General features: G+C 40.4%; 2 pseudogenes; one reads left to right on the top strand and one right to left on the bottom strand.

Annotated features, from left to right (window-relative positions):
* Positions 6,835-7,759, top strand: Vmn1r-ps111 (vomeronasal 1 receptor, pseudogene 111; annotated as a pseudogene).
* Positions 21,842-23,105, bottom strand: Gm11307 (annotated as a pseudogene).
* Between the last annotated feature and the right edge of the window lie 3,972 nt (positions 23,106-27,077).

The following is a 27,077-nucleotide window of genomic DNA, read 5'->3' as shown; positions in this document are numbered from 1 at the left end:
CTGAGTCCCCAATTCAGGCATGTCTGCCAGCCACCATAACTCCCAGGCAGGACTCAGGAGCATAAATAAATTTTATGTCTCGGTCCAGTTATTTTTATTATATAATCAGGGGGAAATTGTAGCCTCTCTCAGCCTTGAAGCAGGCTGATTCAGACTTTGCTGCCACTGAATATGAGATCATCTGGGATGTAGCCTTCCAAATTTGATGGCTATATTGTTATGTCAACTACCGCTGCTCTTCTCTGCTACCTGCTGAGAGACCCTTGAGACATTCTGGAGACACATCCTATCTTGCATGTCGCCTACAAGCTGGCTCCAGGCACCAAGAATGGATTGGCGGGGCATGCCCCCCTCCCAACTTTATAAGCACATTCTCTTTTTACAAAGAGAGCTTTACTTGCGGGCTTTGATCAGAGAAAAATTTGTCTTGGCTTCATTCTTTTCTCACTGTCTAGTCTTTCTCTCTTTCAGCCCCAGCCTGCCTTCCAGAAATACCTGGTTCATGTAGGCCGTGGGCTGGCTTACTACTTCAACAATCTCTGAATGAAGAAGTCTTCTACTGTATGGGTATTGGTGGCTTTGTATCAGCTGTTGTATGCTGTCCGTTTGGTGGTCCAGTGTTTGAGAGATCTTGGGGGTCCAGATTAATTGAGACTGCTGGTCCTCCTACAAGACCATCTTTCTCCTCAGCTTCTTTCAGCCTTCCTTATTTCAACAACAGGGGTCATCTGATTCTGTCCATTGGTTGAGTACAAATATTTGCATCTGACTCTTTCAGCTGCTTGTTGAGTCTTTCAGAGTCCAATCATGATAGGTACCTTTTTGTGAGTGTTCTGTAGCCTCAGTAATAGTGTGAGGCCTTGGGCCCTCCCCTTGAGCTAGATCCCACTTTGGGCCTGTCACTGGACCTTCTTTTCCTCAGGCTCCTCTCCATTTCCATCCTTATAATTCTTTCAGACAGGAAAAATTTTGGGTCAGAGGTGTGACTATGGGATGGCAACTCCACCCCTCACTTGATGCCCTGTCTTCCTGCTGGAGGTAGGCTCTATAGATATTACTTTCTTCTTTTTTTGTTTTTTGTTTTTTTTTTTTTTTTGTTTGTTTTTGTTTTTGTTTTTTTTTTTTTTGTTTGTTTGTTTTGTTTTCAAGACAGGGTTTCTCTGTATAGCCCTAGCTGTGCTGGAACTCACTTTGTAGACCAGGATAGCCTTGAACTTAGAAATCTGCCTGCCTCCACTTCCCAAGTGCTGGGATTAAAGGCGCGTGCTACCAATGCCCATATAGATATCACTTTCAAACCTGGGTGCTTCCTTCTACAAATTAACCTAATCTTCATGGTTAGGGATTAAAAGTGTGTACTAAGAGCAGGTCTGTATTTCAGTTTGTGCATACTGTAATCCAAAACATACCTACGTTAGAGCTGGATTGTATATATCCAGAAGATTTTTGGGTGTCTTCCCTTGCCAGAGAAGTCAACTTGCTGCATTAAAACTCCTCTACAACCAGGGAAGATTTCCAATGGAGGGACTGGGACACCAACCCAGCTGCAAAACCCTAGACTCACAACCCTAGACTCTACAATATATTCAAGGGTTAAAAAGATGGAGCACAATTTGAGGGACAGGACAACCAATGACTGGCCTAGCTTCAGACTCATGACATGAGAGATAGCCCACCCTCATGCTGTTAATGATATTCTCCTATACTTGCCTATAGGAGCCTGACATAACTGTCATCAGAGAGGCTTTACCCAGGAACTGATGGAAACCAATGCAGAGATCCACAACCAAACATTAAGAGGCGCTTGGGGAATCTTGTAAGAGGGGGAGGGCATAGAGTAGGATTTAGCAGGGAAAGCCTGGAGAGATGACTCAGAGGTTAAGAACATTTCTTCCATAGGATCTGAGTTTAATTCCCAGCAATCACATGGTGGCTCATAACTATCAATAATGGGATCTGGTGCCCTCTTATGGCATGCAGGCATACATGCAAGCATAACACTGTATATATAATAAATTAATGAATCTTTAAAAATATATTTTATGGATGAACTGAAGGCATGAGGGGACAGGAATAAGAGGATTAAGTTGAAAGGGAAATGGGGTGGAAAGAGAGAGTGTGGAGAGAGATAATTGGAGTTGGGGGATTTTGGGGGGAGATGTGGAAATCAAGAGCAGTGGTAACTTCCTGGGATCTATGAAGGTGATCCTAATGAAGACTCCAAGTAATGGGGAATGATAACTATGAAATAGTCATCTCTTGTAGACAGGTAAGGTGTCCAGAGGTCAAACTTGGCTGTATTCAGTTGAGTTATTTGCTAAGCATATCCTATAAAAATACTCCAAAGCTCACATAGTTGTTAAGACAAAGGGGTATGTCGTGTCTGCTCTCGACCAGCAAGAACGACATGACCACCAGTCTTTCTAACAGCAGTTTATTCAGCAAACTTCAGTCTTCATCTCTCTCTCTTCATCTTTTTCCTCATCTACCTCCCACGAACCCTGGGCCTCTCGCTCTTATATACTCTCAGTCCCCATCCACTCACAGCAGGCCATGTCACCTCACCAGGCACGCAGCTTCAGCCAATCAGGGCGGCAGGGGCATGTCTCTACCAAAATGGATTCGCCAGTATCCTGGTGCACCTGTGCAGCTCTCACGATGGTTGTGGCTTATTTTCAGGTGTATGAGGAAGTCAGGTGCAAGTCATAAGACTTAGCTGCAGTCCCTGGTGCCTTCTTGGGACTGCTGCCAAACCCGCTCCTCACAGGGGTACTCCCAGAAAACTGATATCAGGGCCCCAGTTGCCAAGAACAACACCCCCAGAACTCACTGAACATGGAGACATTGAGCTGGTATGTGCATGGAGCCTTCAACCCCATATTCTAAAGTCTTTGGTGTGGGAAGGTTCTTTTATAGGTTTCAGAGAGAGAAATGTGGCCATCAACTCAACCACAAAAACTTTGACCTACAATGTGTCCTGCCTGAAAAATGTTCGAGGGCACTGATGGCACAAAACTTATGGGAGAGCCAATCAATGTCCTATGTTACTTAAGGCCCCACTCCAGTAGGAAGGAACCCATACCAAAAACTGCTCATGTAACAAAGAATCAGAGAATAAATTGTCCATAAACATAGAGCAAAACTAAGAACTACTGGTCTTAAACAAAGAATCAATAAAATGACTCCTAATAATATTCTCTATAGTCATAGATCACTGTGTTATCTAGTCATCACCAGAGAGGTTTCTTCCAGAAGCAGATAGAACAGATGCAGAGACCCACAGGCAGATTTTAGGCAGAAGGAGAATCTATCTGGGAGGTCTCCACCAAATCTCTCCCCTCAGAGCAGAGGGAATCTTTTGGAAGAGGAGGTAGAAAGATTGTAACAGCCAGAGAGGATGGAAGGCATCTGAAAAACAATGCCCTCTGAATCAACTAAACAAGGAGTATATGAGTTCACAAAGACTGAAGCAGCAAGCCCAGAATGAAAATGAGTATCTACAGGTCCTCTGGAGATGCATTAAGCTCAGTACACAGAATTTGGTTAGTTGTTCATTTTCTCACCCCACATCCTTACTCTCAAAGTAATTAAACCCTAATGAAGCTTCAAATAACTTCTGAGCAAAACATATGTTGTAATTGTGGGAGAGAGGGAAGCTGTACTTCAGGGAGTGAGACCCTGCAGTGACTGTCCTTTCCCCTGATCCTGTGACATGAGACCTGAAGTCTGCAGTACCTGATAGCAGCCAAAAGCCCAAAAGACCCAGGCAGTACAAATATGACCTGGCAAGTGTCACCTTCCCAGAGCTGCTCCAGAGCCTGTCTGCACCACAGAAGTCCAGGTGAGTACATGGAGGTAAGATCTTAGATGCTCTCAGCTGTGCCATAGAGGGTTTCATTAAAGCTGAAGTCTCACTCTAAGACAGGAAGTAGTTGAATGACTCTGTGAGCCTTGGGTCTTTATTTTCCTTCTGACCCCAGCAAGGCTGATTCCTGGGTCCAGAGAGATCAAAGGAAACAAGTTTTAGGAGATATAGACGTGCTAAGGCATTGCTGTCCATCCTCAGGCTGGAGTCAGAACAGAGCTCTGGGTGTGCTAAGCTGTGCCTAAGGTTACCTCCTTATAGTTTTTAAAGCAATCAGAAAGATCAAGACGATTTTTTGATATCTATAAAAATTGGAGACAATAATGAATCACATAGGTATTATCAGTACTAGAGAGACTATGTCATTATAAATGTTTTTCAATAGTTGGCATAGGGATGCTCTGTCTCAAAAGTAACTAAACAAAAGAAAATACACAAAAATAAATGTTTGCCAGAATTGTGACTCCAACAGACTCATTGGTATTGTAAAGTTTATATGTTTCACTTCTGATGCTTTTCCATGTTTTATGTACTGGCACATGTTTTCTTTTACAATACCTTTATTACTCCTAAATGGAAAGTTTCCCTTCTGGATTCATCCTTACAGTTTTTTGATTATGTCACCTAATTGTATACAAACTTATCTCATCTTCAGTCATTGTATGTCTGCAGCATGTGGAGAACTATAAACCACACAGTATAACACTTATTGTTATTATCTTGAGAATCCCTGTTATAAAGTACCAAACTATGAATGAGCACATCCTGAAAAAGCTCATCTTAATTTTATCCCACAACTAAACAGCAAAGAGCAGCAATCTTTTTTGTGTTGTCTGATTGTTTGCTTGCATGCTTTTAGAAGATCAGAATGAATAAATATAATCCACCTCAGGCTCTTGAACGTTAAACTAACCATGGTAACATCCTTCTATCTAAACACTAATCAATCCTGTCTTTTAAATTAATTTCCTTTAACATTTCCCAAATAATGTGGGTGATGAGTCACCTCTCTCTACTGGCAGTTCACTTCAGTAGAAATGGACTTTACTAGAAGTGCCAGAGGCTTGTCTTATGTGTGATTTAAAGTTTGGAAACAGGAATAGAGGACTTGAAATGAAGATTCCCCAGGAAAACTAGCATTAAACAAACAGAAAATGTTAATATTTTCCACCAAGACTTGAAATTATTGATTGCAGCAACTTTTACAGACTCTGGTCAAAGAGGGTGTTAGATTCTGTAACAAATGCTGATAAGCTTCCTAATAACACCCTGAGCATCCTTCACTATTTGCAGATATTCAGGATGGTATTATGATCCCTACGATTTCCTGCTGCAAGCAACAATTAGCTATTATTCAGAAAGGCAGTTGAAAGGCAATAACTGACACTGATAGACTCTTGAAACCACCTGGGACAAAATCGGGAAACAAGGCTAGGTTCCTAGGGGGCCCACATGAGATCGTGAGGATAAAGACATTTAAGGCAATCCTGTGAGTTGGGAGACCCTGTCCAAAGCTAATCATAAATCCCTGGGAAATGCAACTGGAGCTCCAAAACATGAATAATAACATCCTACTTAGGTCTAAGTCCTAAAATCAGTATGGACTGGTGTAGAACAAAGCAGCCTGCCTGACAAACAGGTTGGAAAAGAAACAGGAGAAGAAGCAGATTGTAAAGCAAGATGACATAACTGCTGCTTGCACCTACCCCCATGACCTCTTAGATGGGAGGGTCCCTGCTCACAATGTCCCAAATCACTGTGCTACATGCAGCTATACTGCGAATTCATAACTCAAAAACTTCACAGATCTTAGGACAGCACCTAACAACTCATCAATCCCCTCTGCTATCTCTCTCATCAACAACAGCTCATCCATGGGTGCTCTATATTACCTTAGAAGCCCTCAGGTCCCTCAGTGGTGTTAGAAATGCCCTGGTTCATCCAATGGGATAACAGCACCCTTGTACCCACTTTTCTAGGAAGCAACCCAGGGTTCTACTGGGCACAGTCCCTGGCTGCAACCTGGTGGTTACATAAATTTTTCACATAGAGTCTTTTCCAGGATATCTTCTGGTGACTAAGCTTTAACTGTGGGGCTTTATCTGGAAAGGTTACACACCTTGACCTGACACTGAGGAATGTATTAAAAAATATCTAGTAAACATTCACACAGAGGGAAATCACATAATGGTTACTATAACAACTTAACATATTAAGATGTAGAAATTGAAGTTATAAAGCTTTGAAGTCAAATGCTATTCTAGAAATTGTACTACTCAAGATGCAGATAAGAAAGGGATACCAAAGGAAGAAAGCTGTGGAAGGTAAAGTTACTAAATGTGAGAGATGATACAGGTATTGAGGAGCAGAATTCCTCAGTGTGATGTGGGGAAGGATTTGGGAATTGAGTGGCTAAATAGGAAGAAATAGACTGAGAAACAGATAAAGAATTTTGGGTAATGGAAACTTGGAATTCAGTTCAACTATAGTGACTGATAGCAAAGAAAATGTGTACATGCAGGTAGACAGAGAGATGGACAGACTCACTCTCTTTCTCTCTCTCTCTCTCTCTCTCTCTCTCTCTCTCTCTCTCTCACACACACACACACATACACACACATACACACACACACACACACACACACACAGAGAGAGAGAGAGAGAGAGAGAATTGAACAAGACAATTTTGCTAGTGTAAAGCTCAAAGGTATTTCTTTTAAATTTTAGATTAAACACCAGCTCCCAAACTCTCCTCTCTGCACACTCAAAATATCCTAGAGACCACAGGAAGAAGGGCAAGTTTCAGAGACCTAAACTGCAACATTACCTGTCTCTGTCCCTGCTTTGTTGACTCCAGAATATGCTATTGTGCAAAATGTGCTGTCCAGACCCAAGTCTACAATTGCAGCAACTTCCTCCAAAAAGTGTTTGCATCCTGGACACATGTTTTTCTACCTAGAAAGAAAGAAATGGTTTTGAAGTATATTAATAAGGTAAATAAAATCTCTCTCTTTATGACTGTGGTCGGTACTCTGGGGAACATGTTTGTTTCTGTGAATTATACTTTCAGTTATTGGGGAAGTTCTGAGAAGAAACCCATATACCTTATTCTGATCCATCTGGCTTTTACAAACATCCTAATACTTCTTACCAAAGGATTGCCAAAGACTATTTTAGCTTTTGGATTGAGAAATTTCTTAGATGATATAGGCTGTAAGATCATTGTTTACCTGGAGAGGGTGGCCCGGGGCCTCTCCATCTGCACCAGCAGTTTCCTCACTGTTGTCCAGGCTGTCATCATCAGTCCCAGAGCATCTGGGTGGAACAGACTCAGGCCAGAGTCTGCATGGCACATCCTTCCATTCTTCTCATCCTTTTGGATACTCAATGCTTTAATCAGTATAAACCTAATTCATTCCATTAGAAGTACAAGTCTGAATATATCACAACAAATAAATTATGAGAATTCTTGCTATTTTACAGTAGAAAATCAGGAAATAAAATGGATTTTTCTCATCCTCATGGTCCTGAGAGATGCAGTTTCAGGTTGCCATGGGAGGGGCCAGTGGCTACATGGTATTTCTACTCCATAAGCACCACCATCATGTCCTCTACCTTCAGAACTCTAAGTTTCTCTACAGAACTCCCCCTGAGCTGAGAGCTGCTCAAAGTGTCCTCCTTTTGATGCTCTGTTTTGTTTTCTTCTACTGGACAGATTGTGCCTTTTCTTTAATTATAAACATCTCTTCAAAAGACAACACCCTGATGATAAATACTCGAGAATTTCTGACCCTTTGTTATCCAACTTTAAGCCCCTTTGTGCTGATTCACAGGGACGGGCTTCTGAGTAAATTTTGGCATGCTCATTGGGAGAAATTGAGTAAATGTCTCTGATTTATATGTCCAAAAGTGTCAAAGAAATCTCTGTTCTACAATATTGTGGATAAGACAAACCCCACAAAGTAGTTTAAGCATGTGTTTATTTTCAGACAGTCTTCCTATTGTTTCACAGACTTGAGAAAAAGACCATAGCAAATTACAGTGATATAGACATCTCATTCTCTGTTTGCCACCCTTTTTAACAGATTTTTCTAACCTTTCTATATTTGTATTAATTTATTGTCTGAATAGTTTGTGTTCATTTATAACTGTGTATCACATGTATGTCCTATGCCTGTAGAAGCTTGAAGAGATCATCAAACACGCAGTGACTGACAGAAGTTACAGGGATTTTTTTTTTTTTTTTTTTTTTGTACTAATGTTTGGTTGCTAGAAATGAACCTGGTTTCTCTGGAAGACCAGACAATGGTCCAGTGCCATGGATGGGCCCCAGTCGGCCTCTCTCAATCTGTGGGAAAATAGGGTTCCAGACTGTAACCTCCCCCCACAAGCCTGAAGCCAGCTGAGCCAGACCTTGACTTTGCTTACCACTAAGGAGATCACCTAGGATGTAGCCTGCCTCCCTGGATCACTCTATTGTTCTGCCACTGCCACTGCTGCTACCTGCTGGGAGTCAGCCTAGCTATTCAGGAGCCTACAAGTGGTCACCTGCAGCTGGGCTCCAAGGATGATTTGGTGGGAATGGGCTTTCCCCTCTCCTTTATAAAGCGTGTCCACCATTAAAAATTTGAGTCTTGATCAGAATACTGTCTTGGCTCCATTTCTCTCTCTACCCACCTAGATTCTCTCTTTTTGTTCAGTTCCAAGATGCCTCCCAGGCTTGAACCCAGACATGAGAGCCACAGGTCGGCCCCAACACCAGACAAGTGGGCAAAGAGTTGGCAAGAATGACAAACAAGCCTTCTAACAGGGACTTTGGGCAGGTAAGACTTTATCTCTTTTTCTATTTCTTCTTTATATCTCAAGCAAGGATAGGATCTCGTCAGGGTGCTGCAGGCCCACTGATAAAGGCTCATCAGTTTGAGGAGGATGAATAAGCTTTACCATTGGGCAATTGGAATCGAAAAGGAAACGGCTGTTTCAAATGTCAGTCTTTAAGCACATGCTGTCTGGCCGAGGCCTAAAGGTCTTGGATAAATCCTTACAAGAATTTTATGATTTCGTGCAAAAAAACCAGTCCCTTGTTTCCAGAGGAGGGAAGCTTGACATTGGCGGATTGGAAGTGAGTAGGTAAAGATATGAGGAAGCTCCATGAAGAAAATTCATCTAGGGAAATCCCCAATAATCCCCTTATTATGTGGCAACGAATGAGGGATTTATTGACTGAGAAAATGGACTTAGAATTTCTTGTAGAGGAAGCTCCTTCAGAGCCCTCTGATGATTATAAAGTGAGACCATCTGCTTATAAAAAGAAATCGTTCTATACAGGCAAAAAAGAGAAAAGGCTAGAAAAATGTGAATCAGAGACAACTGATGATGAAGTTGATGATGAATGGGATTTTACTGAGGAAATGGCAAAGTGTGAACTAAAAGGAGGAAGAGATCATTTTCATAGCCATTGGGGCAGCAGTGGGGAGGAGTCTTTAATTGTTGCACCAGCCCTGCTTAAACCTATACCAAAACTGGGTCGACTTTTGCCACAGGTTGATTTTGACGCTGCTGTGGCAGAGGCAATAAGACAATAAGATTTTACTCTCATTTGTCTTAAACGCGTTCTCACGACCGGCCAGGAAGAACACAACAAACCAGAATCTTCTGCGGCAAAACTTTATTGCTTACATCTTCAGGAGCCAGGAGCGCAAGCCCCAAGCCCCAAAAACGAAAGCCCCCCAAAACGAAAGCGAAACCCCGTCCCTTTAAGGAGAATTATCCTTCGCCTAGGACGCATCACTCCCTGATTGGCTGCAGCCCATGGCCGAGTAAAGGCAGAGTACATGTAGTGGTAAAATACCCTTGGCACATGCGCAGATTATTTGTTTACCACTTAGAACACAGGATGTCAGCGCCATCTTGTGACGGCGAATGTGGGGGCGGCTCCCAACACATTTGCCCAGTAATTTGTGTAGAATGTAGTGAGCCACAATGGGAACCTTTGCGGTTAAAGACTCTTAAGGAATTACAGTCAGTAGTAAAGACACTGGGCCCCACTGCACCTTACACCTTACAGGTTTTGGATGTAGTAGCAAACCAGTGGCTTACTCCTTATGATTGGCATCAAACAGCAAAGGCTACTCTCGCTCCCGGAGATTATGTTCTCTGGGGAACAGAGTATGAAGAGAAGGACAGGAATCTAGTACAGGAAAGATCTTCATCGAAATGTGGAAGCCCATCATGTCCATGCTTCTTGGGCAAAAGGACTGTGCTAAACCAGCAGCACGACTAAAAATTCCAAAGGCAGTGTTGGAGAAAATTGGAGCTGGCAGAGTTTACCCTGTCCTTTCAGGAATTAGGCAAAAGCACTATGAGTCTTATGAGAGTTTTGTGGCTAGATTGGAAGAGGCAGTTTCTAGAATGCTTCTTCCCTCAGAAGGAACTGATATATTAATAAAACAATTGGCTTGGGAAAACGCGAACACCTTGTGCCAAGACCTGATCAGACCAATCCATAAGATAGGTTCCCTACAAGATTACATTAAGGCATGTGTTGATGCCTCACCAGCCATAATTCAAGGGATAACTTACGCTGCAGCAATGAAATGAGAGAAATTCAGTGCCTATGTCAAAAATACTTACGGGAATGAAAAGTGTTCCCAAGGGAATGAAGTTGTGTAAATATACCACATGTTCTGTATCCATTCCTCTATTGAGGGACATCTAGTCTCTTTCCAGCTTCTGGCTATTATAAATAGGGCTGCTATGAACAGGGGAGCATGTGTCCTTATTACCAGTTGGAACATCCTCTGGGTATATGCCCATGAAAGGTATTGCGGGATCTACCAGTATTACTATGTCCAGTTTTCTGTGGAACCTCCAGACTGATTTCCAGAGTGGTTGTACAGCTTGCAATCCCACCAGCAATGGAGGAGTGTTCCTCTTTCTCCACATCCTCGCCAGCATCTGCTGTCACCTGAATTTTTGATCCTAGCCATTCTGATTGGTGTGAGGTGGAATCTCAGGGTTGTTTTGATTTGCATTTCCCTGATGATTAAGGATGTTGAACGTTTTTTTCAAGTGCTTCTCAGCTCTTTGGTATTCCTCAATTGGGAATTCTTTGTTTAGCTCTGTGCCCCATTTTACTTCTTGAGCTCTTTGTATATGTTGGATATTAGTCCCCTATCAGATTTAGGATTGGTAAAAACTCTTTCCCAATCTGTTGGTGGTCTTTTTGTCCTATTGACAATATCTTTTGCCCTACAGAAGCTTTGCAATTTTATGAGGTCCCATTTGTTGATTCTTGATCTTACAGTACAGGCCATTGCTGGTCTATTTAGGAATTTTTCCCCTGTGCCCATATCTTTGAAGTTTTCCCCCACTTTCTCCTCTATAAATTTCAATGTCTCTGGTTTTATGTGGAGTTCTTTGATCCACTTGGACTTGAGCTTTGTACTCGCATGTTTCAGGTGTGGAAAACTGGGACACCTGAGAAAGGATTGTAAAAATCCCTCAGGAAACAAGAAGGGCCTTCCTCCTGGTCCCTGCCTACACTGTGGCAAAGGAAAGCACTGGAAAAATGAATGTAAATCAAAGTTCCATAAGGTTGGGACTCTGCTCACTAAAGAAGCAGGAAAGAATAGTGAGACAAAAAATTAGATAGGGGGCAGTCTCTTAGCCTCAGGAAAAGAGAGGCACAGAGTCAAGAGGGTGGTAAAGAATCCATTCCTCTTAATCCAGAGGCTCTGGAATTTACTATCCACCATTTACCTAGAGCTACCCTGGGGAATGTGGGGTTAGACCTGGCAGCCTTAACAGATGTTATAAATTCTAGTTGGGATGGTGTGCATCTCATCTCTACTTCAGTATCGGGGACCTTGCCTCCAGGGACTGTAGGTCTTATCATAGGACATAGTTCAAATTATAAGAAAAACTTTGAGGTGGTCCCTGGAGTTGTGGATTCTGATACTTTAGGTGAAATTAAAGTTATGGTTAAAGAGTTAAAAGAGACACAATTGGGGTTCGTTGCAGCACTCCAGCACTAAAAATATAAAATAAAATAAAATAAAATAAAATTTAAAAAATGGTTCTAATAAGGATTTGTAAAACTGGTTTTACTACTACCAAGACTTGATAAATTTTATCCAAATTCATAGTGCTCTGATCATGTTATCCAAGAAATTCCAGAGCTTGTACTAGACAATGTGCTTTCTAAATACTAATGCCACAAGGGTATTTTGGACTTCAAAGTGTTAAGTATCCATCCATAGAAAATATTTTATAGAATTAAGAAAGAACAATATGTACTGTGAATTCAGTTATTAGACGCCAAAATGTAACAGTCACAGAATTTAAATGCCCTGGATCACTTCATTGGCATTATATTTGTGAAAATTCTTTGCAGGTATAAACACTAGATATATGAAATAAATTAGATAACAAATACACAGTACAGTTTTATTTTATACTCAACTGTGGTTACTATGTTGATTTAAAAAATGTACATTTGTCTCATTCAAAATAAATCATTGAGTGTGACCAAAGGTAAGCAAGTCTGCTTTGCAGCTGCCCTTTGTTACTGCCCAGGTGCTCTCCATAGCTCTGTGCAGCTCTGTAGCACCAAGGAGCACTGGGAGGATCTAACTCTACATATATTTAAATGAAAAGTTGCTGCTTATGTACTTAAATTGGATCCATACAGTAAGATAGTGACATGTTTCTAAGAATCTGATGGACACATTTTGAAAAATACTTAAAGTTATAAATATTGATGGTGAGATATTTTAATGACTAGAGGTATGTTTTTACCATATTTTTAAAAAATGTTTCAGTCGTAACTGACTGTAAACACTGGGAACTTCATGGGTCTACTTTACAATGATGAACACTATTTATAATTTGCTTGGTGGCACTATATACACAAAACAATTTAAGTAACTGGTGTGTACTGTATTGTGCTACAGACTATTAAATAGCTTGTTTTCTAATTATATTTATATGCATGTGTCTGGGTGAGTGTATGTCATATTTGTACTGGTGTCCTTACAGGCCTGAAGAGAGCATTTGGTCCTAGGAATTAGAGCTGCAAGCTGTCATGTATCCTATGATGTGGGTATAGGGTATGGAACCAGAGTTCTCTGTAAGACAAGCAGGTCTCTTCACTCTCCCCCCACTTCCTTGTGTGATGTAAATGTGACTTGTCCATAGGTAACATCCACTGCTTCTCTTAGTCTCACAGCTCTTTTGTTAGACCTTTTTTCCTAGTGTCTATCACAAAGGACCAGACACATACAAACCAAGCACCTTCTAAATCAGTTTATACAAGTTGACTCAAAAGAAGTGATATAAAAACATGGAGAAGGAGTGAAGAAAGATGTGTTTAATCTGAGTGATGGAGAGGCTGTTCAGCATTAGGAATAGACAGGGGGCTGGAGAGGTAACTCAGTGTGTAAAAGAACCTGATGATACCCAGCCTGCCTGATCTGACTCTGAAGAAGAAAACTGACTCTCACATGCTGTCCTCTGACCTCCACAGGCATGCTGAGATGCTCACATGGACACACACACAGGGACATACAAAATAAACTTTAAATTTAATTTTAAAAATTAAAAAACTAGTAGAAAGTAGATATGTAACTGTTGATACAGCATAACCAAGGATGGCCTGGACTCTGAGTAGAACATACGGTAAATATTTTTAATTTCTCTGTAAAAGTTAGAATAGATCGGAAAACAATAAAATAACATCTTGATCAGAAAATAAATTTAAAATTTGAATACATGATAAAATTAGTTACAAATCCAAATATGTAGCAGATAGTGAGGGGATTCTGGAAATGGAATTAAACTAAGTCCATCTGATACATTACCAGAGATTTGGCAATTGGATTAGTATAAACACCTCCTCAAAGTTTATAACTTCTATATGCTGGACACATTATCTGTCATTAGCATGGACCTGTGAGATATTATGCTAAATATGATTGTTTGGTTTCAGAGCTGGGGCAAGGGACCGAGGTGCATATTTTACATACCAAATCACACCTGGACTCAAGGGTCTCCCAACATCCCTCAGTTCCTGCCTGGTATAGTCTACCCACAACCCTGAACTTTCCAGCCCAGGAGCTGGGTTGTCCCCAGAGGCTCTTCCCTATACAATCCAGACATTTTGGATTCTCTCTCTTTTCTCTCTGCATACTCGCCCATTTTTCTTTCTCTCTCCCTCCATACACCCCTTTCCCCATAGCAATTTACCTGTCCTCAATCTTTGGGCTCAGTGAACTCACCCACCCGAAATAATTTGCTTCCCAAATAAACCTTCTTGTATTATAATCTAATCTGGCTTGAATTGGCTTATTTCACCAGTGGTGGAAAAATAACCTATCAGTGATAAGTCAGATGCATGTAGACAAGTACCACATGATCTTACCAATTAGGGGAACTAAAATAAAGTAGAGAATAAAGTCTTCAGTGTGTGATTTGCAGCCTATAGTCGTCAGAAACCTCCTCTATTTGTGAGCCTTGCTTGTAGCTGGTTCTTAATATAATTAGTGATGTGTTTTTACTAAGCCAGGGGTATGTTTAGAAAAACGCAGTATGTTATGGTGAGAGGGGTACCTCAGTAGGCCCATACTGAAGCACTTCCAACCAGGTACCAGCCATATGACAGGTCTAATGTAGAACAGAGTTTATTTGGGTGCATGGAAAGGGGGGTTGAGAAGGGGAGTTGAGAAGTGAGTAGAGGTAGAGAAAGAGAAGGACAGAAAAAGAAAGAGAAAGAGAAGAGGTTAGCCAGAAACTCATGGAGAGAGAGAGAGAGGAGAAGGATAAAGTGGGAGAAGGAGTCAGAGAAAGAAGAGAGTCAGAAAGTCAGAGAGGGCAAAGGGAGGCCAAACGGTCCCTTCTATAGCAAGCCAGGCCTACCTGGTTGTTGCTAGGGAATTGCTGGGTGAGCCTAGAAGGAATGCTAACATGCTAACAATCACATCAATCTTAAAGAAAATAGATGCATCACAAAAGTCCAATGTTCCTCTGATTCATACATTCACTCCTCCAAAATGCTCTCTTATTGTCTTTAGATGCTGAATGTCAGGCCCAAGGGGGCCTCTTAGCTGGTTCATAGCTTAGAAATGTGGGCAGAGGAGGAGGGCTCTGGGGAAACAAGAAACTAGTTCAAGAAGCTAGTTGGGATTTTATGTCGCTTTTCTTTGTTTTTTTCGTTGTTTGTCTTGTTGGATCACATCTTTGTTTTGAAAGGATAAACCCTAATGACTGCTAGGTTAACTTCTTTCCAAAGCAAAGGTAATAACTATGGAAGAAGGAAGCTGCACTTCAAGGGCCAAGACACTGCACGATTTTCTGACAGAGTGACAGTGACAACTGAAGTCTTTGCCATGCTTCCTTGAAGTTGAGAACCAGAGGATTCCTAAAGTACAAATACAAACTGAGAAGCTTTGCCCTGGTAGGACTGACCCAGCACTCACCTTCAGCAAGCCTCCCAGTGAGGAGAACTGGCAGCCCTAGTTCATTCTTTGGTACTACATGATTCTGTTGCAGTAATTTCTTACCTCAATAAGCCTGTATAAAAAAAAACACACACACACAACCCAGTTATTATATTTATAAGGTATGTGCCTAGATTGGGCAGACTTACCACAATACTAATTTATTCCCCTGATATGAGGCCGGTTGCTACTTTTGGCTTCTCCAGTCTATGTGGTTCTGCTCCATCTTCCTTCAAATTCCTATTCCTTCATTCTTCTCTCTCTCCTCTTCCTCCTTCTCTGGGACCTCACATCCCACCTTTTCCTTCCACTACCCAATCATTGGCTCTAACCTTTATTTGGCCAGTCACAATGGGGAGAAGTTTTGGTGAGACCACCTTTGTAGGTTGTAGGCAACCCCTCCTGAGAAAGCCGAATTAACATCAAAATACAAACAGCTCCAGGGCAACCCACAGCATTATTCCTCTAAAAGGCAACATTTCATTCTCTTTACTATGCAATGGAGGTTCTGAGAGTCTTTGAGCCTTAGGTTCTCAACTCCTTTGATACCAGAAAGATTGGGAAGCAGACTACCAGCTGTCACCCCACAAATGCAAGAAGCTTCTCTATTCCCATGTTCAGCAACAGACAAGCCTAGGGTGGTCTTCCCTTAAGTTTTTTATGTTGTGTCTCTAAAAAGCTTAGACAGATGGACGTACCTTTCACGAGTTAAGAAAACCTCTGGAAGCATTGCCTGATGGACCATAATTTTCATTCCAAAATTGAGAAGGCTGACACAGGTGGATTTCTCAGTTTGGGTTCAACCTAGTCTTTAGAGCAAGGTCCAGGACACACAAAGCTACACAGAGAAACTCTGGGCTTACACATTTGCATAAACATACATGGCCAGATGATCATTTTTGGCAAGCTCTGAGTTTGTTTTGGGGAAGGTTTGCTTGTTGTTCTGGTTTTTTTTCCCCTCTTCTTGTTTGTTTTTGAAAGAGTCTTAATATTTCATCATGGATGGTATAGAACTGGCTATGTGGAACAACCTTAGACTAGAACTCATAGTGATCTGCCAGCCTCTGCTCCCAAAGTATGAGGACTAAAGGTATTCAATACCACATCTGGCTTATGGGTAGTCATTTTTAAGAACTTCCAATCTTTAACACAATCATCAAGCAGTCACTAGTTTACCTTTATTAATGAACACGCCTGTGCTTGAGAAGGAAGGATAATGATTCTATGTGAATGGTTTAGCCTTTAAAAATACTCACTGCTCTTGCAGTGGATTCTTCATCAACACCCATATGATGGTTAACAGCCCCCTGTAACTCTAGTTTTAGAAGTTCTCACACCTTTTCTGGCTTATACCAGGTACCCATATGATGCACATGTCTCTCTCTCTCTCTCTCTCTCTCTCTCTCTGTATGTGTGTTTTTGTGTGCATGTATGTATGTATGTATATATATATATATATATATATATATATATATATATATATATAGGCAAAACACTCATAAGATTTTAAAATCTTTAGACAGCAATCATAAATAAGTTGTCAAAACTCTTTAAATTTGTTTCTCTTTTGTTTGTTTTTTGAGGGGATTGGGGAAATTTTTTGTTGTATTTGTTATGCTTTTTGTTTCTTTCTGGTTTGGGGTTTTGGGTTTTTGTTTTGTTTTTTTGGTTGTTGTTGTTGGTTTGTTTAGTTGGCTGATTGGTTCCTTCATTCATTTGTTTGTTGTTGTTTTTTCTTTTTTTGTTTTATGAATGTCAGTCCTTAGAGAGGAGAATTTCAGATTACTTCTAACTCCAATCTCCAAAGTGTTGCCTCTCAAATACATGACACCTTTAGCAATTGAGATTTTCCCTTCAACTTATGAAAGGCAATCAAGGGTAACATAACAGTAATACTCTATGATATTTTCAAAGTCTCTTAGAAATCAAAGCCAAAACTCCAAATGAGATTTTTAATATGTGACACTGGAGTTTCTGCAAGACAGTCTATGGTTGTGAAGGGAACGAGTAGGAAAACTTCATTGCCTCTATCCACATACATATGTGTATAATGGGTAATTTTAAGCAAATACAACATAATATGATTTCTTATATGTGGTGGCTTGAAAGAAATGACCACCGCAGACCCATAGGGAATGGCATCTTAAGAAGGTATGCTCTTATTAGAGGAAGTGGTCAATGTGGGCAAGCTTTGAAATCTCAGATACTCAAATTACTCCCGTTGTGGCAATTGTTTCCTCCAGCCTGCAAATCCAGATGTAGAACTCTGAGCCACTTATCCACAACCAAGTCTGCCTTCATGTTCCCGTGTTTCCTACCATGACCATAATGGACTAAACCTCTGAAGTATAAGCTAACTCCATTTAAGTGTTTTCCCTTATAGAGGTTGCCATGGCCATGGTGTCTCTTCACAGCAATAGAAACCCTAATTTAGACACTGTGGATTTTCAAACCTCCTTAGTGTTACTTATTCCTCCTCACTCTTCTTGCCATCTCCATTGACCTCACTTCATCCAAAATTATACCTTCATTTTCCCATTCAGATCACATATATTCTGCTATCCTTCTCTCAAATGTCCCTCCCCCACTCCACCAGCCATGCTCATAGCCCTTTTTTACTTTCCCTGCTTCTGTAATTATTTCAGGTTATGGATTTTCATCTGAAGATTTGGAGTGTGGAACAACATTTGGGCACTAGGAGACATGGGAACACATGAAAGACCACAAATGCAAAAAATAAAATATAGTACAAAGAATAATTCTGGGGGCATCACAATGCACATCTAATTATAACATGAACACATGGTGAAAGGACAGTGTGGAAATGTAACAAAATCAAAAAGATATAGACCATTGATGTGAAGTAGAAGATGAATATTCAAATGCACACACACTCAGCCATCTGATTCTCTATGAGTGTAGGCAAAAATGCTTTTGGGAAAAGACAAATTAAACAAACTTCTGAGAAAATTAGAAATCAACATGTAAAGAATTAATTAGAGCCTATTTCTTCTCTTGTGTAAATGGCAGTTGAAAATGTATCACAATGCCAGGCAGTGGTAGCACATGCCTTTAATCCCAGCACTTGGGAGGCAGAGGGAGGTGGATTTCTGAGTTCAAGGCCAGCCTGGTCTAGTTCCAGTACAGCCAGGGCTACATAGAAAAAAAACCTGAAAACCTATCTCGAACCCCACCCCCCCAAAAAAAAAGGAAACAAAGAAAGAAAATGTATCACAGACCTTCACATGAATCTCTAATTTCTAAGATCACAGGATAGAAATGTAAAGAAAACACTTCAAGATGTAGACATGGACAAATGTGTTTCAGCACAGATCACTCCTGTACAAAAATCACAAGATCTAGCTTAAACTAAAATATGAAAATGCATATTTAAAGAAATGTAAACTTACATAAAAGAAATGCAGCAAAAGAGGGAGGAAAACATTTGGGCTGTAAATAATTAAAATAATTAAAATGTAAAAAGTTTATAAGTAAATCTAGGATAATTTCTGAGTCAAATGAAGCAGTTGTGGGGGATGGGGTCAGTGTTGAGAGCAGTTGATGGGGGGTCAGCTGTAACAGGGACAGATTGGAGTTGGTCCAGATAGCTACTGATGTGGGGCTGCTGCCTATGACAACCAGGGATTACAGAAATATCTCAGCAGACTTCCCTCTATGGGAGCAAAGCTTGATTCACTGGGACTGATACTCTCTGTGGCCACCGAAAAACTATGAACTCTTATCTCTAAGGGGCTCACAAAATAGAAATGGAAAGAGAGACAATTCACACACACACACACACACACACACACACACACACACACACACACACACACACACTGAGTGGATGAAGCAAAAAGCAGACTCTAATAACTTCATACATACAAATACATACATACATGCATACATGTACACAATGAAATAGACAGACAGATGTACAGATATGTACATATTCATAAACTGAATGAATAGAGCAAAGCTCAAGCCAGAAGGCTCCAAGTATTTCAACATATATGTATATGTACATATATATGTATATATCTGTATATCCGTATATCTGTATATCCATATATCTCTATCTCTATCTCATCTATACTCATACTTATTGTGTGAGTTTCAAGTGTGTGCTTTGAGCTTCAGTAATGTCTCTTTTACAAATGTTTGTGCCCTTGCATTTGGGGCATAGATGTTTAGAATTGAGAGTTCAAATTGGTAGTTATTTATTTGATGAGTGTGAACTGTTCTTCCTCATCTCTTTTGATATTGTTTGGTTGAAAGTATATTTTATTGGATATTAGAATGTCCACTCCACCTTTTTCTTGAGACCATTTGCTTGGAAATTTGTTTTTCAGCCTTTTAGTTTGAGGTAATATCTCTCTTGGTCACTCAGGTATATATTTTGTATGCAGCAAAATACTGGGTCCTGTTTATGCGTTAAGTCTATTTGCCTATGTCTTTTTATTGCGGAATTGAGTCCATTGATTTTGAGACATATTGGAGAGCAATGATTGTTGGTTCCTGATATTTTCCTGGTTATTAGTTGAATTATGTTTGTATAGTTCTCTTCTTTGGGGTTTATTGTGAGATAATAAATTTCTTGGTCTTTCTTGGGTGTATTTTCCCTTCTTGTATTAGAGTTTTTATTCTATTATCCTTTGAGGTGCTGGACTAGTGGAAAGGTATTGTTTAAATTTGGTTTTGTCATCTTTGGTGATTGAGAGTTTTGCTGAGTATAATATGCTAGGCTGGTATTTGTGTCCTCTTAGAGTCTGCATGACATTTGTCCAAGACTTTCTGGCTTTTACAGTTTCTGTTGAGATTTGTATAGTTCTGATAGTTCTGCATTTATTTACTTGGCCCTTTTTTTTTTAACCTTACAGCTTTTAATAACCTTTCTTTGTTCTATATATTTAGGTTTTTTTGATTATTATGTAACAGGAGGATTTTCTTTTCTGTTCCAATCTATTTAGTGTTCTCTAGACTTCTTGTAATATTTATGGCCATCTCCTTCTTTAGGTTAGGGAAGTTTTCTTCTATGATTTTGATAAAGACATTTTGTGGCCATTTGAATTGGCAATCTTTACTCTCTTCTATTCCTGTTATTCTTAAGTTTGTTTGTTTTTCATTTTGCCCCTAATTTCCTGGATATTTTGGGTTATGAGTTCTTTGCACTTTGTGGGTTGTTTGTTTGTTTGTTTTTTGGGGAGGGTTAGTTTTTTTGGGGGGGTTGTACTGTTATTTCAATATCTTCTATGGTATTGTCTACATCTGAGATTCTCTTTTCTATCTTTTGTATTCTGTTGATGATGCTTGCATCAGTGACTCCTGATCTCTTTCTTAGTTTTTACATCTCCAAGGTTGCCATCTTTTGTGATTACTTTATTGTTTCTATTTCCGTTTTTAGGTCTTGGATGTTTTTGCTCAATTTCTTTACCTGTTTACCTGTGCTCTCTTGTAGTTCTTTAAGGAAGTTATTTAAGTCCTCCTTAAGTTCCTCTATCATTTTGATGAAATGGGATATTAGGTAAGAGTCTCTCTTTTCATGTGGGTTCATGTATCCTGGCTTGCTGTGTTGGGAGAACTGAACTCTGATGGTGCCAAATGGCATTGGTTTCTCTTAGTTATATCCTTGCATTTGACTTTCCCCATCTGTTTATCTTTGGTGTTCACTGGCCTTGCTCTCTCTGACTGTAGCCTGTCCCTCCTCTAAGCCTGCTTATGATGAACTTTCTGGGAGTCAAGCTGTCTCTGGATGTGGGAAGTGTCTGAAGTGATGGCTCTGCCCTGAACAGAGTGTTTCAGGCCAGAAGATGTGTCTCCAACAAGGTGAATATATCCTGCCTTAGGTAGAACATGAGGGGATAAAAATTGGGTAAGATATTGGAGCAGGGGTATCTCACCTAAGAGCCTGGTTATGACAGACTTCTTGGGAATCAAGCTATCTCTGGGTGTTGGCATGGTATGGGGTTTCTGGAGCACCCAATCTGCTCCTGGGCACAGTTGTGGACCAGGAGGATGACATGTATCTGGCAGGTTCGATTTATCACAATATGTAGGCTGCCATTTTGTCATATTGATTCTTATCCTTTGCCTTACAGAAACTTTTCAGTTTGATGGGGTTTCATTTATTAATTGTTGATCTTAGTGGCTGAGCCATTGATGTTCTGTTCAGGAACTTGTCTTCTGTACTAATGCCTTCAAAACTACTACTCACCTTCTTTGATTTAGTTTATCCATTTTTTATGTTGAGGTATTTGATTCACTTGGACTTGAGTTTGTGCATGGGTGATTATTATGGACTGGCACCATTTGTTAAAGACACTTTCTTTTTTTTTTTTTCCATTGTATGGTTTTGCCTTCTTTGTCAAAACTCAAATGTCCATACGTGTGTGAGTTTATTTCTGGGTATTGAGTTGGTATATCTGCTTGATCAATATGTTTATTGTCTTTATGAAAAAAATCTTCATAATAGAAAACTGCTTTAGCTTACAGCAGCCCTTTCTTGAGCTCTGAAGAAGCTTGCCTTCTTTTGAGCAACTCAGTCTTTCTTCTGGCAAGAGACATTTTGGGATGATTCCACATCTTCTTCACTGCTCTCTTGGGCTTCTTCTCATAGTTTGGATTCTCTCATATAGCAGTATGAGCTTTCTTATACATCTCCTCCATCATGTTTGGAGTTACATTGTTCTTGATGGACTGAGAGAACTGTTTCTTATACACATCTTCATCTTCCTCCATTAGGTAGCACATGTTACCTGCCACATTCTGACCCATGATGTGCTTCCGATGTACCTCTGCATTGAACTCCTGGCTTTCAAAGTCATAACTAGGAAATCTTTCAGTCCTATGAGGGACAGACAAGCCTCCATCCATAGCTCCCTTCAGGGCCTCAAAAACTTTATTGCCAGTTGTAGTTTGGGCAAGACCTGCATCCAGAAAGCAAGTGAAGGCACCAGGCTGACCATCAATGCTTTCAACATTGTGTTCACCTCCATTTACCACCACTTGGCCTTCATAGATCTTGTCAGTGCCAAACCTATTCAGAAGCCTGCCGGCCAGCAATAGGCTACAGCATAAGTTGTCAGGCCAACTTTCACACTGTAGTTTGGAAGTTCATGTGCAGATGCTGCACAGACGATCATATCCCCTTCTATACCGGCATATGCAATCTGGCAGATGATATCTCTGTGAGTTACATGAACTATCATCCTATATTTGGGTGTGTTGTACTTATTCTTGTCCGGGATCACCAATCGCTTCCATGCAATGTAGTCAGTTTTACCCTCTTGCCACCTTCTTTCTTATTAATATTAATAACTCATCTTTAATTTATTGATTCCATAAGTATTTATTAAACACTTGCTTTTTTATGTTGTTTGGTATAGTAGAAATATATTACAGTACAATTATCCACCCATGGTGAATATTATGGTGGTGATAGAGGTGGAAAAACCAACATAATGCATTCATGGCTCGAGAGTGGTTTATATCCAGAGACAGAATAAAATGATTGTGAATGATGTTTCCAACAGTAGTCACAAAAGCGTCATAGAGCAAGACTTGTGAACAGATATGTGTTTACTGTGTTATGCTCATACTTAAAAGCAAATGTTCCAGATGGTAAAAAGACTATATTAAAAGATGTGTGGTACAATTCACAAATACTTTTGCCGCCTTCTAAATCTCACTTGGTATCTTTTAAAGTAGGCCTTGTTCTTGACAACTTTCATGAACCCCATCCTGTGGAACAGACACCTGAAAATACGGCTCCATGCAGACCTTGATTTTATTTATTAACCTATCTGTTTCTATATCAATACCATGCAGTTATTATTACTATTGCTTTGGAGTACAGCTTGAAGTCAGGGAAAGTGATACTTCTAAAAGTTCTTTTATTTTACAGGAGTTTTTTAAAGCTATCCTGCATTTTTTGTTTTTTTATATGGAGTTGAAATTTTTTCGTTCAAGGCCTGTTAAAAATTGTGTTAGAATTTTGATGGGAATTGCATTGAATCTGTAGATTGCTTTTGGTAAGATCTCTTAGGTGCATTTAACCATCTCTTCAGACTTAAGTATTCCTTCCAGTATCCTGTAGGGCTGGCTTTATGTTAGTAAATTAATTGAATCTGTGTTTATTATGAAAAACTTTCCCTTGACTTTCAAATACGATTGACAGTTTTTTTTGGCTGTAGTTGTCTGGCTTTATATCTGGTTTTGTTCAAAACTCCCATAACATTGGTCTAAATCCTTCTGAAAATTCTGTTGCTAAATTAATGGGTCTGCATTTATAAGTGCCTTCATCTTTCTGTCTTGCAGCTTTCTGTATTTTTCTACATCCCACAATTTGATGTTTTGGCCATTATAGGACTTTTGGCATTTTTCTTCTTGTGCTATTTTGTAATCTTCCCATATTACTCTGGTGTGCATCAACCTGAAAGGAAACTAAACAGCACACTGGCATTCTCTGCTCAATTTGGAGACAGAGTTTAATGAAATAGGAAGCATCTCTTCTAGCCCCAGAAGTGTTTACTGCTTATATCTCCCTGGGAACAAAGTCTTGTGAGTATTCTAAGTTTGGTGAGCTACCCTAGCCTTGTGAGTTTCCTTGGTCCATCTAGGAAGTAAAAGTTAAACCTGAAGTAAACAGCTATGCAGTAATGCCTCATGATGCAATGTGTTGGTGTGCAGTAATTTTACAACACTATGTGAAGGAGTGAGGGATAGATTGTGAGTTGGAGCCTTATCTTGAGTATTAAACTAACACAGTTCTCTTTGAAGAAGAATTCATATCTTTGTACTTTCTGTGTATTTTTATTATTATTCATGATATTTCAAGCCCTTGAATTGTAATAGTAATATATTTATCCTTACAAGTTTCATTAGCATTTTGGAAAAAAAATCTCTGCAGCTGGGAATAAGTACAGTCACTGGTCAACTCTGCTCTGCCTTGAAAGCTGAACCCAGATGAACCAGGTATCCTGACACTCTCTTTCCTCATTTTTCCTCTATGTACATTATCTCTGGGGAGCCCTCAGCACAAACTATATAGACTTCTTTAAAGATTCAATGAGCTGAGGAATACATTCTTTATATAATCCAGCAGAATGTGTGTAAGAACCTGAAGATGTAGAACTCTCAGCTCTACCTGTGCCATGCCTGCCTGGATGCTGTCATGCTCCCACTTTGATGATAAGGGACTGAACCTCTGAACCTGTAAACCAGCCCCAATTAAATGTTGTTGTTGTTGTTTTTTTTTTTTTATAAGACTTTCCTTGGTCATGGTGTCTGTTCACAGCAGTAAAACCCTAACTAATACAGAAGTTGGTACTGGGAATCGGGTATTGCTGTGATAGGCCTGACCATGCTTTTATTTGAAAGAATGTGGACTTGGGGACTTTGGATTTGGAAAGCAGTGGAATGCTTTAAATGGGGCTTAATGGGTCATCCAAGAAGGAATATGGAAGACTTAGTTGCTGGGAGTAATTTCAACTGTGTAGACCTGGCCCAAGAGATTTCAAAGGAGAAGAATTTCAGTATGTGGCATAAAGACTGTTTTTGTGGTATTTTGGTGAAGAATGTGGCTACATTTTGCGTTTTGCCCTCCTCTGAAAAGTCTGCCTGAGGCTAAGGTGAAGAGACTTGGATTAATTGAATTAATTGCATTGACAAAGGAAGTTTCAAAAAAGCCCAGCAGAGACATTGTTCTCTGGTTAAGTCTCACAAAGACAAGTTTGAACAAGCATAGCAAGCCAGTAAATAACATCCCTCCTTGGCCTCTGTATCAGCTCCTGCTTTCTGACCTGCTTGAGTTCCAGTCCTGACTTCCTTGATATACAGCAGTATGGAAGTGTAAAGCTGAATAAACCCTTTCCTTTCCAACTTGCTTCTTGGTCATGATGTTTGTGCAGGAATAGAAACCCTGACTAAGACAAATTGGTACCAGCAGAGTGGAGTATTCCTGTGACAACCTGACCATGTTTTGGGGAGGACTGTGGAAGGACTTTGGAACTTTGGGCTTGAAGATCCATTTGTTGTTAAGAGTTATGCCAGATGTGGTGTAGGAGCTTGGAAGATAATGTTGAGAACAGTGCAGAAGATGGAGGTCTGGCTTGTGAAATTTCAAAGGGAAAATTAAAGGCTCTTTTCAGGGCCATTGCTATTTTGACTGGGAAGATTCTGTGGTTCTGGTTAGCTGGTGCTGAAGAATCAGCTGTGATTAACAAGATACCATTACTACTAAAGTGAACTTTTTGCATTACTGGGACTATTGATGCTGGTTAGCTGGAGCTAAGAAATTGGCGGTGATTAAGAAGAGGCCAGCATCATTGAGGTGATAGTTTCTGGGAAGTGTTTTCTGAAAGCACAAAGAGGCTGTGTTCCAGAGATAGCCAAGGTTGTACTCCTGCTGTAGTGGGACTTGGTAATGTATAAGGGTCACCCAGGTGGTACTGGTTTTGAAGGCATGAAGGGGTCACGCAGAGCAGCTGAGGCTCAGCATTGTGAGAGGCCATGGAAGGCCATTGGTGAAGGTGCAGCCTCAGTTGCAATTGAAGGCCCAGGACTGAAGGGGTCATGAAGTGTTTTGGAGATACCAGTACCATGAGATGACCACCAAGAGCAGCAGCAGTGGAGTGTAGGCATCTGAAGCGTAGAGGACGACGCATGTGCTACAAAAGGCATGGCTGGAGAAGTGACCCAAGCCCTTGGAGGAGCCCAGAAGATTGTGAGTTGGATCCCAGACATTGGATGGTTGGAGATTGATTTTTGTTTTTGGCTGTGACTGTGCCCTGATATTTTCCCTCTTGAAGGATGAAACTATTTTAGTGGCTCCCACAGTTAAGAGACTTTTAATTGTAAAAAGACTTTGGATTTTAAAAGAGATGGATATTTTAAAGAGATTGAAATTTTACGAATATGTAAAGACTGTGGGATGTTTAAAATTATTTAGACCTTGGGGATGAATAAGAATGTAAAGCTTGAGGCTTACTAGTGATGTGTTTGTGTGTCAAGTTGACAAGCGGTCAATTGTACTAGTTTTGTGTCAACTTGACACAGCTGGAGTTATCACAGAGAAAGGAGCTTCCGTTGAGGAAATACCTCCATGAGATCCAACTGTAAGGCATTTTCTCAATTGGTGATCAAGGGGGAAAGGCCCCTTGTGGGTGGGACCATCTCTGGGCTGGTAGTCTTGATTCTATAAGAGAGCAGGTTGAGCAAGTTAGGGGGAGCAAACCAGTAAAGAACATCCCTTCATGGCCTCTGTATCAGCTCCTGCTTCCTGACCTGTTTGAGTTCCAGTCCTGACTTCCTTGGTGATAAACAGCAGTATGGAATTGTAAGCTGAATAAACCCTTTCCTCCCCAACTTGCTTCTTGGTCATGATGTTTGTGCAGGAATAGAAACCCTGACTAAGACAGAACTGTTCTTTAAAAGTAATGAGCGATGGTGTCAGCATTTGGAGGCTGATTATGCCCATTGGTCTTGCAAACTTTATATGCCTCAGTGCAGGGGAACGCCAGGGCGAAGAAATGGGAGTGGAGGGGGAGGGAAGTGGGGAGGAGGGTATGGGGGACTTTTGGTATAGCATTTGAAATGTAAATGAAGAAAATACCTAATAAAAAATAAATAAAATGAAAAAAAAGTAAAGAGCGATCTTGGGTCGCGGGTCCCTCAGAGACTAGTCTGTGCAGGTGGGAGTGCTGACTACAGAAGTTACA

This window comes from Mus musculus, chromosome 13, assembly GCF_000001635.26.
Source record: "Mus musculus strain C57BL/6J chromosome 13, GRCm38.p6 C57BL/6J".
NCBI classification, from domain to species: domain Eukaryota; kingdom Metazoa; phylum Chordata; class Mammalia; order Rodentia; family Muridae; genus Mus; species Mus musculus.
This window is presented reverse-complemented; position numbering and strand designations above follow the sequence as displayed.